We start from the raw sequence: 10,195 nt of genomic DNA, 5'->3' as shown, positions 1-10,195 counted from the left end.
GGAGCGTAGGAAGGACCATAGCACATCACTGGAAGGTGTTTGGGCCACAAAGAGGATGGAGGGTTTGAGGAGAGAGCCGAGGGCAGAAGGCTGACTATTGCAGTGGAAATTGCCTAGTAACGTGGAATAAAAATCTATAGGAAGCTTGTTTTATCATTTGCACTGCTCATGGAACAACTTGTTTACTCTTGCTCAAAGTAGGAGTATGAATCATTGCTCTTCTATTCCTCTTACAGAACAATGCTCTAATCACCTTTTCCTGAGACCCACCTCACATTACCTCTGATGGCCGAGAAAAATACTCAGGATTTGGCTCCTTGAAAGACCTGCTTTAGAAAAAAAACAAAATGAAACAAAAAATTCAAGAACTGTCCCACACTTTGTGTGGCCCATACAGATTTCCTGACATTTAGAAAGGCAGTTTTCTGTAAAACCAGTGGAAGCAACATCACTGCAAAGGACTAAATGAGCAGCATTTTGAGAGTGTTTAAAAGAAGTTATTTATAAACTATCCAGCTGCAAAAAAAAACATTTCTAAAGCTTTAACTGGTGAAACTACCTCATCTACGGCCAAAATACGTCACTAATACCCGGTCAGCATTCAACTACATTTTCACAAGGGAAGAAAATCACCTCTGGGCTGGGGATAAGCGTGAAAGATGACAATACAAAGGATAACTTTTGAGAAAGCTGAAAATAGTGCCTTGCGCTGAAGGCATTTCCTTAACAACAACGGGTGTCACTGTCATGATGGTGGGTAATTTTGCCTCCAGCATCAACAAAGCTAAGAGCGAAATACAAATTCCACAACTGGGGGTGGATAATGATGCTAGGAGAACACAGCTCAGTTTTCGAATGCCTGCGCCAGTCTGCAATCCTGACAGCCAGAGAAGTCTTGCTTTGACTTGTAAGCTGAGGGAATGGGTCTGGAGGAGTAAATAAGAGCACGACTTTTACCATTGCTCTACAGACAGTAATGACATTTCACTGCTGAAGACCGTACTTAAGAGTTACTTCAGCTTATAGCCCTTTGAGGCAGCGGCAGGTTATTAGTTATACACACAAATGTCAGAACTGCAGTTTTCCAAACAAAAAACCACTGAGATGACATGAACGTGGACAAACTGAAGCCTCCACTGAAACTGCTGTAGAGTAGGCACAGAGCCACTGCATTATGAGATGTCTCTGGTACCAAGGGAAAGAACATACAAATACCTTTAATACCTGGAGGGGTGATGAAGATTCGTCAAGATAGAGCTACAAACACCAGCGTGCTGCAAACTGGGACCACAGAGCTTGACAGTGGGATGTGGGCTGTGCCAGAGAGAGGGGTGTGATCACATTTTTGCTGTGATCCCTCTTCTTCACCATTTGAAGATGCTTATGGCTAGATGCAGAAATCCTTTGGCCATGCAGTGAAGACAGAAATCCTACCAACTCATCGGTATCATAGCACACGCTATTTAAACAGGTTTTGCACAAATTTTCTTTCCCAGCTTCATCCCACATGTTTTCATTATCCTCAGTCATTTTCTCAATGTACTTAGAGCCCAACTCTTACTGTTATTTTCCTTTGCCATTTTTTGGCAATTTGTGTTTTTCACTATTTTATTGTGAAAGAAACCATTGAAATTTGTATGGTTTAATACCAAAAGATCTGAGTACTCTTTTTACAAGATTCTTGCATTTTCGCTTTATTCAGTTGACATGTTATTGAACACATTATTTTGGATCCCAGACTTCTGTACTGAATGTCAGACCCAACCCCTCACTAACCTCACAGGGAACAAAATGGAGCTTTCTCAGCTTAGCTGGAAGAACTGAAGGATTTGAAAGCATGGTGAAGAGATGGCAAAGTTCTATAGAAGGTGCCCTTAGAAACCAACGCACGAGAGACTATGGTTTTCAGAGCACTTGAATGTTTTTCTTTTGATTTAATGCATATCAAAGTTCAAATAAAATTAATTTTGAAGAAATTTTCTTAAAAAAAATTTTTTGCACCATAGGTCAATAAAGAAAGAAACACAAAGTTTCACCAGGCTTTGCTCTGTAGCAGTGGGAATGGTCTTTTGTCTGCAGTGTAAAGCCACTGATAGGTTGATTCAATGAGATTCAATTCTCATTGAATCTCTCTCTCAGATTTGATGTCCATTTGAGACGTATCAATATAAAAGTATCTTGATTTGGCACAACGGGAGTCCACACAGCTGTAATGGGTCTCAAGCCTGCACGTTTTGTATGCCTTTTCTGAGAAAATGTTTTCTATGCAAATATCTTTGTTAGTTTAATTGAGCAGTATAGCAGTATAGCAAGTATATCTGTAATACCTATGCAGCCTTCAGTGCACTGAACACATAGCTGGTTGTCTTTGCACAGATGGTCTTAAAAATTTAAAGCTCCAGCACACAGTATGTGTTAAATACATCATTCCTTTAGGGTCCAAACTGCTCATCAACTCCTATAACTTTAGGCACGGGAAAAAATGGAACTGCAGATCCGTGTTTTTATAATTCTCACAGAATTTTATTATAAAATCCTTACTATATATATGGTCATATTTGCAATTTTAGAGAATGTAAGTACAAAAACAAAGTGAATTTTAGAACTTGGAAAGATGAAAGCATCTCCAAAAACTGCAAGAAAGAGAATGCTGAAGCTGCGGCTGCTGTCTTGGGTAGGAATAATTAACTTTTCTGTTTGCAGTGTAAGTAACCAGATAATGCTATGTAATTGCTTATGATTTGCATTGTTTGAAATGGTATTGCTAATTTCCAGAGATGATTAGCATGTCATTTAAATAATTATTCTGCACCATATCACTTGGACACTTCAATTGCACGCACATCTACTGTGAAATTTCTAGAGGTGTTCTCAACTTTTCTGGTTACTTGTAGGCTATACCATACCTTGGCTATGTCAGTGTTTTGGGAAATAACAGCAGAAGAGAAATTAATAATGCTGTGTTTAAATATCAGACTTAACCCCTAGGAATTTTGAAAAGCTTCACTATTGTAAGAGTTGACCTGGCTGATTTTATTTACAATACCATATACTAGCCCTCTGGAAAAAATTCTGATTGTCTCAACAGCAGTCTAGGCTTAATATGGCAAAAACTTCTCTTTCTCTGGGTTGAGTTTTGCCTTGATGTACTTGAAACCATGGAAAGGGTTTCCAGCATATTTTTTTTATGGCAGCTCCCATGCTACTGCCTGGTTCACCTCTGCTTATAGCAGTCAGTGCCTGGACTGAAGGGATGAAACAAAGACAAGGGAATTTGGCAGCCTCTGTAAATCATCCCTGTAAAAGCATCTGGGAGGGTCTTTGCTAGCAGTGACCAGCTCCTAGGTAGTTATAACCAGCTCCCCTGGAAATGGTCAGTCTGATAGTACCCCTTTGCTACAGAGACGTGTGCGCTGCTGGAAGGGCTCAGCTGAACAAGCATCCTTTATCTTTGCTTGGTCTATTCTGAGACATCTCCTGGCATGCTCTCTTGAATAAATCCTCACTCAGCATGTGAAAAAACAGTGACAACGTGACAGTTCTCGAGTAATTATTATCAAATACAGCATAATACCCTACTTTTTACAGTTTCCTTGTCTTTCAAGCAAGCTATTATTCTAGGAAGGTCAGTTTTGCTCTGAGCCCATGTGCGCAGAAGGAAGCCTGAAAATGGCGTGTTGGTTTTAGGCAGTCAGCTGCTAATGGGCAGCTCACACCCAGCAGGCACAAAATTGAGCAAAAACTGTTGGAAAGGAGCTGCTGATTTTAATCACATACCTTTTCTGGAGAAAAAGTAATTGATACTCACTAGTGCTGGGGAGCAGCAGTTTATCTTGCCCTGGCAGAAACCACTCCCAAATGCCCTCTGTGCACTGCATGTTTTTCGATGGTTCTTCATCCTGTTCAGAGCAGAGGACGGATTTGAAAGCCAGGCATCTCTCCATCCTGCCCCTTGATAGCTCCTCCTTGGTGACACCTTACGTGCATGAAACTTCCTGCCATCATTTTTGAAGCTGCAGCATTATGTTTTCTAAATATTTATTGCTGCATTATGACAGCATGAGTCACTGCTGTCAAACACTTGTTAGGAATGCAACAGACAGGGTATTTTTCTTTCCTCTAAACTCTCTTTATTTGTGGTACGGAGCTGGGCATTGTCCGTGCAGGTTAACCTGGCCATCAGGATTGTTCAGTCCCTGCAAAGACTCAGCCAACAAAAAGCATCCTAAGAAGGGCAACATTGGCTTTTGTTGGGGGCTGCTGACTTGTTATTGTTTTTCCCCAGGTAATTTACAAGTTTCAGCAAAAAGTCTGTTAGGCAGTTAACAGTCCAGAGAAGGAAGGGTGGGAGTGGAAAATGAGCAATGCAATGGATTGAGGCTAGTGCAGCCATTTCATAGATTTATCTTCAGTTCATAGATTTATTTTGTTTGTATGCATGAACTTTGGGTAACTAACACTTTTTAAACCACTAAAAATATATGCTCAGTCAATTCATTCAACTATGAAGAGCTTTGAAATTCTCTACTTTTCATTCTACTGCCACCCACATTACAGATGTCATCCTCAACCCATAAATAGCTCTTTTTTTTTGCTTTATTTCTACTATTTATATGACAAACCTTAATGTCATTGATCTTATTTTGAAGAAAGCAAAAAATCCCACACCCATATGTCAACGTTTTAACATTGATTGACTGGCAGTAAACCAAGAAGGATACATATGTACATTTTTTATGGTATAGTAGATAGAAACAATCATTAGGAGGTCTAACAGCATTCGCCTTGATACATTAGAAACAAGTCATCTACTTCAAACACTGGAAGCTATGAAAGGAACTGTACAGGGCAGTAAGAAAAAACCTTTTATATTCTGGGAATTTGCCCTGATTCTAGCAATTAATATTCAGCTACTGATGAAGCAAGGGTACTGCTGTTCTCACATATGGGTAAGTGAAGTTGAGATTGCTATTTCTTTCAGGTGTCACCAGCGTATTTCCAGAATGTCAGGCTGTCCTGCCCTTGCTTTCTGAAGCAGTTTGCAACCCCTTAAAAATGTGACCATCTTCAGACCTGGGTAAGGAAGGAAGGAAAAGGGATCCATAAGGAAGACAGAAGTACAGGGCTACCCTGCACTTACAGACCTCTTTGTGGAGACATCACTGATTTCAGACACAGGCAGACTGAGGAGATGGCTTGCCTGAGCAGCTCCCTCATCCCTCTTCAGAATGGAGTCATAATTGATCCTTCACCTCTAATAACTCACAGTAGGAGTGATTCTCTACTATGCCTCACTCTCAGAGCAATCATTTTGCTGTTGAAATGGCAGGCATTTTCAGTAGTTTTGCAGGAGAGAAGCATGGCCATACTTTGTCATCTCCCTTTAATGCAAACTCTATCAACTGTCTGTATGGCTATTTTAATAATCCTTAACTATTTTAGTAAAAATATTTTCTCTGCATCAAATTGTTGAGTATCAGATGTCATCCGAGAGGCGACCGATTACACCTGACAGGAGCTGCTGCACCCCCTGACTGGGAAGGCGGATGTTATAGCAGCATTTACAGTGCCACAGCCTGACCTGCGGCCCTTGCATGGACACTGTGCAAGTCAACAAGACTTGAGACATCCATCAATTGTTTTAGAAAAGACATCCATGCCCACCTTGTTATCTCTGTTATTTGTGCTCACTTGGGGAATATGCATTCTTTCGAAAGACAATGGCAGCACCTACAGTTATTTTAACTATGATTGTTGACCATCCACCATGGATCATCTATCTGGTTGGCAGCTTTCCTGGCAATGGCTGAAGAGAAAATCATGTTTTAATTCCCTTCCTTAGTGGTTATGAGGTCTCTAGTAGTGCAAGAGTTGAAAGAAGTTGCATTCCTTGGGTGCTTTCTTGCATTAGCAACTACAAATCCAAACCACAACTATAACTCAATGTCCATGCTTCTAGCAGAATATAGAAACTTTTGATGAGCTTTTGAAATCTTATTTGAAGTCTCAGACAGTCAAAGAGACAAGACTACAGAAATAAATAAATCAAAAATATTGATCTAAATACATTGGGTAAAAATATTTCTCTGAGATTACGGGATGAGGTTTTTGAGGGCAGAAGTGTTTCCAGAAACCTGAAGTGCCCCTAAGAAAATTTCTCCCAAATATGGTATTTTTCTCTCTACACAAAAAACAGTCAGTATTGATCACATCTCCCAAAATGAGATATATGATGATTTCTAGCATGAAGAATGAATTGCCTCTTCTGCTGTTGATAGAATCATCCAAAGGTCTCTTTTAAAGTAACTGCCAAACCAAGCTTGTTTTTCACTGATTTTATAATCTGCATATGAAAGACTTGATCTGGAATGGGACCTCAGCCTGGCTCCCGATAATACTCCCTCAGGTCTAAAAGTGGAAAAATTATGCACACAGGGCCTGATTCTGTACTCGCTAAGGAAGGTGCAACTAGGGCAACCGCAATGAATCCAGTGGAATTCTTCCAAATTGGCATTCACTAGTGGGAGTACAAATTTAGTTCACATTTTTGTGGGGAAAACAACTGTGAACAAAAAAATGGCAATTTAATCCATTTTCAATTATTCTTACTCATAAGACTCAGGAACTATATACTCTTCAAATAAAGTAATTTAGATTTCAAATTAGGATGAAGGAATCTCTTTCTTGACTCGGCTAGAACTGCATTTTTAGCTAATTGGAGAGTTTTCTCTCCAAATGTAACATCCTGAGTTCACACACACCCCCATCAGAAAGACATCCCAGTTATTAGTTGGTTTTGTTCCAAAATATTTAATATCTAATCAACCCATTAGAAGCAAGCTTCTCATCTTCCTTTCCAATATTATGAAAATGAGTGGGCCAGCAGAGCAGACTATACAGCAGGAGTATGCCAAGTAACAAATCAGATATCCCTTTCCTTCTAGAGTTACAGTCACCCTTGGCGGGGCGAGTTTAGAAGTTGGCAGCATCCCTTTTGGCAGTCTCCGTCCCCTTGTAATGCTGGAGATCCGTTTGCTGTGTCTGAGTCGCTTGGCTTGTTAGGCAGAGCCAATTAGACCGCTATTGTATCCCCTCTAAACCACCTCTTCCATAGGTTGTGGAGTCCTGGTCTGCTGGGTTTCCTTCATAAGGAAGCTCTTCCCAGTCCCTGGTCCTTCTTGCTGTTCCCTGAACTTTTTTCTTCCTAGAGAAGAGCCACCAGAAGCACACACAGTGCTCAGTACATGATTGATACAGTGGCAAAATGACGTTTTCTCTTTCGGTCTATAATCGTTCCTAATTTACCCCTAACACTTGGTTTGCTTTTCTGACTGAAACCTCTTTTAAAAGTAGAGGCTTGGCTCCTTCAGGGTTGCAGAGATCCAGTAGGGAATGCAGAGGCTTCCGAGAGGCGGGGAGAGCAGGGGGTGGTGAGGGTAGCACACAGCCCTGCCACTCTGGAGGCAACCCAATTTCTATGTCCCTTTACAAGCTACCTGAGCTCAGTCAGGTGAAGTTTATGAAGTGTCTTCTCCCCTATGTAGGCACTTCTTGAGCACAAAGCTGAAACAAATCTACAATAGAAAATAATACTATTTGAAACTAACCTCGAGCCCAGAGAAACTGATAGAAAAGGTCCCATAGGCTTCAGCTAGCTATAGATCAGGTTTTAGGTTCATGTCAAGTGATTTTTCAATTTGTTATTTGTGAGAAGATGTTAAAGTTTGCTAAAAAAAAAAGAAACTCCCATGTGCTCACTTCAGCTCAAAACAAACAAAAAAATTTATAATTTCAATATCTGAATATATGCAATAGTATGAATGCAAAAATCCCCAAACCCTTCACCTGTTTCTCATTCTGAATAAAATTGATTCAAACACATATACATAACCTTGTGGTCTGAGCAACAGTAGTTGTTTCCAAGCTGTCTTAAAAAAACAGGTCCCTGTCATTATCAAGGATAAAAACTTGTCCCCTTTGAAGCTGATGAAAAAATTCTTAGCAGCTTCACTGGATCAGAATTTTACTTCAGAGATGACCATCCCTATTTTAATTCAACATTACCAATGATACACTGTAATAAAAGCAGTAAACTGAAATGTGCACTGTGTATTTTAAACAGAGCTCCCAAAGCACTAAATAATCTTCTAAAGTGATTCCATAGAGCAATAGCTTTTCTTTCTCAGTACAATGCAAGGACAATTTGGGTAGCAGAAATAACTGCCCAAGAGCAAAAAGCCACGCTGGTATTCACTAATTACCCTAATCACCACTATTAGTAATTATTAATTTTGGCTATATTTCCCCACAGAGCTGCTTTAATGTGGCCAGCATAGCCGTAACACTTAGCTAATTTTAAGCCCCACGGTGCCACATGAGACACAGCAGTCTCGCTTCCCGAAAAGCCCTGCTCCACAAAGATCTATCTCCTTGCGGAGGCTGCTGTGGCAGCATGCTGCACCAAGCAAGCCCAAACAGGCTCTGCCAGCCCCACACTGCCACCTAAATCAGCATCCAGTGTTGAACTCAATGTTCACTATTACTGTGACACACAGAAAACACAGTGCCGGCCAAAACAAAGGACTTCTCTAAGCTTTTCTCTCTTTTTCGCTTGGTCCTGTTCGAAAAAAAGCCAGTTAAATCAGTGCAATTCCTGGATTCTTTTCTCAGTTATATCATCAGCCAAGGGTTTGAAGAAATACAGTTTGCTTAGTAGAAGGTAAATCTTATAAAAATACATTTGTCCCTAAAGCTGCAACCACCCTGGAAGACTGCAACAATTTAAATACTGTTTTCTATGAGATTAATTAAATCCCTGCAAATGCCCAGGACAGATCTGCCCTAACACAGAAACACAGTTCCTGCTTCAGGGAGCCGTTAATAAAGTGCCATACACGAGAGAGATGCAGGCTCCTTTGGCTGCGCTTCACCGTACCGCACAGCCCAAGGGACCCAAGGGGCGCAGGGCTCTGGAGCCCAAACGATTGATCTTGATACTCACGTTAGCTAGATTAAATGTAGGTCTGCACAGGCAATACTGGAGTCACCTCTGCCTGCACTATAGAGTTACCCCATGTCTGCCATCAGGTTAAATAGGACTTCTGAGATGGGTTTGCTGTGGATAGCAAGTCTGTGGTGATGCTCCTTGTTGCTGTTGAACCTTGCCTATTTGAGAAGGATATTGCACTAATGAACATAAGCCTCACAATTGTAAATAGTTCCTTATCTTTTCTTAACCAAAGCTTGTAATACAGTTACCTGTTTGGGATGTGCCAAAAGCACAGGATTATGGAAAATAAATGGATGGGAATAACCAGAGATTATTCCCACCCGAAATGATGTAGTCATCCCCAGCTTTAAGCCCACATTTCTCACCCTTTTATTGCCAATAAACCTGTTGCACAATTTGGCATCAGACTGATGCCAACAAGGGTGTATCTGTGCTTGGGGCTGCAGGTCAACACTGGGTGAGGAAGAGAAGCTTAAAGCTTAACCTAGAAGAAAAGAGAAAGGAGAGACCTCACCACCAGAGGTGAGTGGTCAGTGAAGGCACCATCTTTCACACATTCCTCATTGCCTGAGGCAACTGAAATAGGACCATATTTAGGAGCTGCAACACAATAAAGAGTTTTCTCGGAGGGAGGGGTGTCCAATATAGTACCTCTGCATCTACCTCTCCTATATATAGAGAACAACGTATTTTGTATATGGCTGTGACTGACGTGGAATTGCTCATAATTGCAATCCTTTTTCTCTCCTTTTTCAGCTCCCTGAAATAGCCCACAAATATTATTGAAAATTAACACTCCCTTCTGTACTGAATGCAATAGACCACACATGCAATAGCTTTTACAGTAGTTCCAAGACAGAAAAAGTAAAAAAGCACTTAAATTATAAATTATTCAGAAATACATTATATGAAATAAAATGTTAACGTGAAGAAAGCAGAAGATGATGTTGCAGCATCCCACAATACAATGATAGGGCATTAAAATAATGCACAGCTTTTGCCACCCCTCAAAAGTGAGTGGAAATGGGGTTGGAGGAGGAAACTTCTGTAAATGAATTTAAGTGAAACGGTGAAAAGCAAGAGAGTTCTCTTTTTCTAAATATTTACCAAATAAGGTCTATGCTTAGTTACTTAATGCACTCTAGAAAGTCATACAATAAGCAGGCTTTTATAAAAGTAAAAAAC

Source organism: Accipiter gentilis, chromosome 6, assembly GCF_929443795.1.
Source record: "Accipiter gentilis chromosome 6, bAccGen1.1, whole genome shotgun sequence".
Lineage (NCBI taxonomy): Eukaryota > Metazoa > Chordata > Aves > Accipitriformes > Accipitridae > Astur > Astur gentilis.
This window is presented reverse-complemented; position numbering follows the sequence as displayed.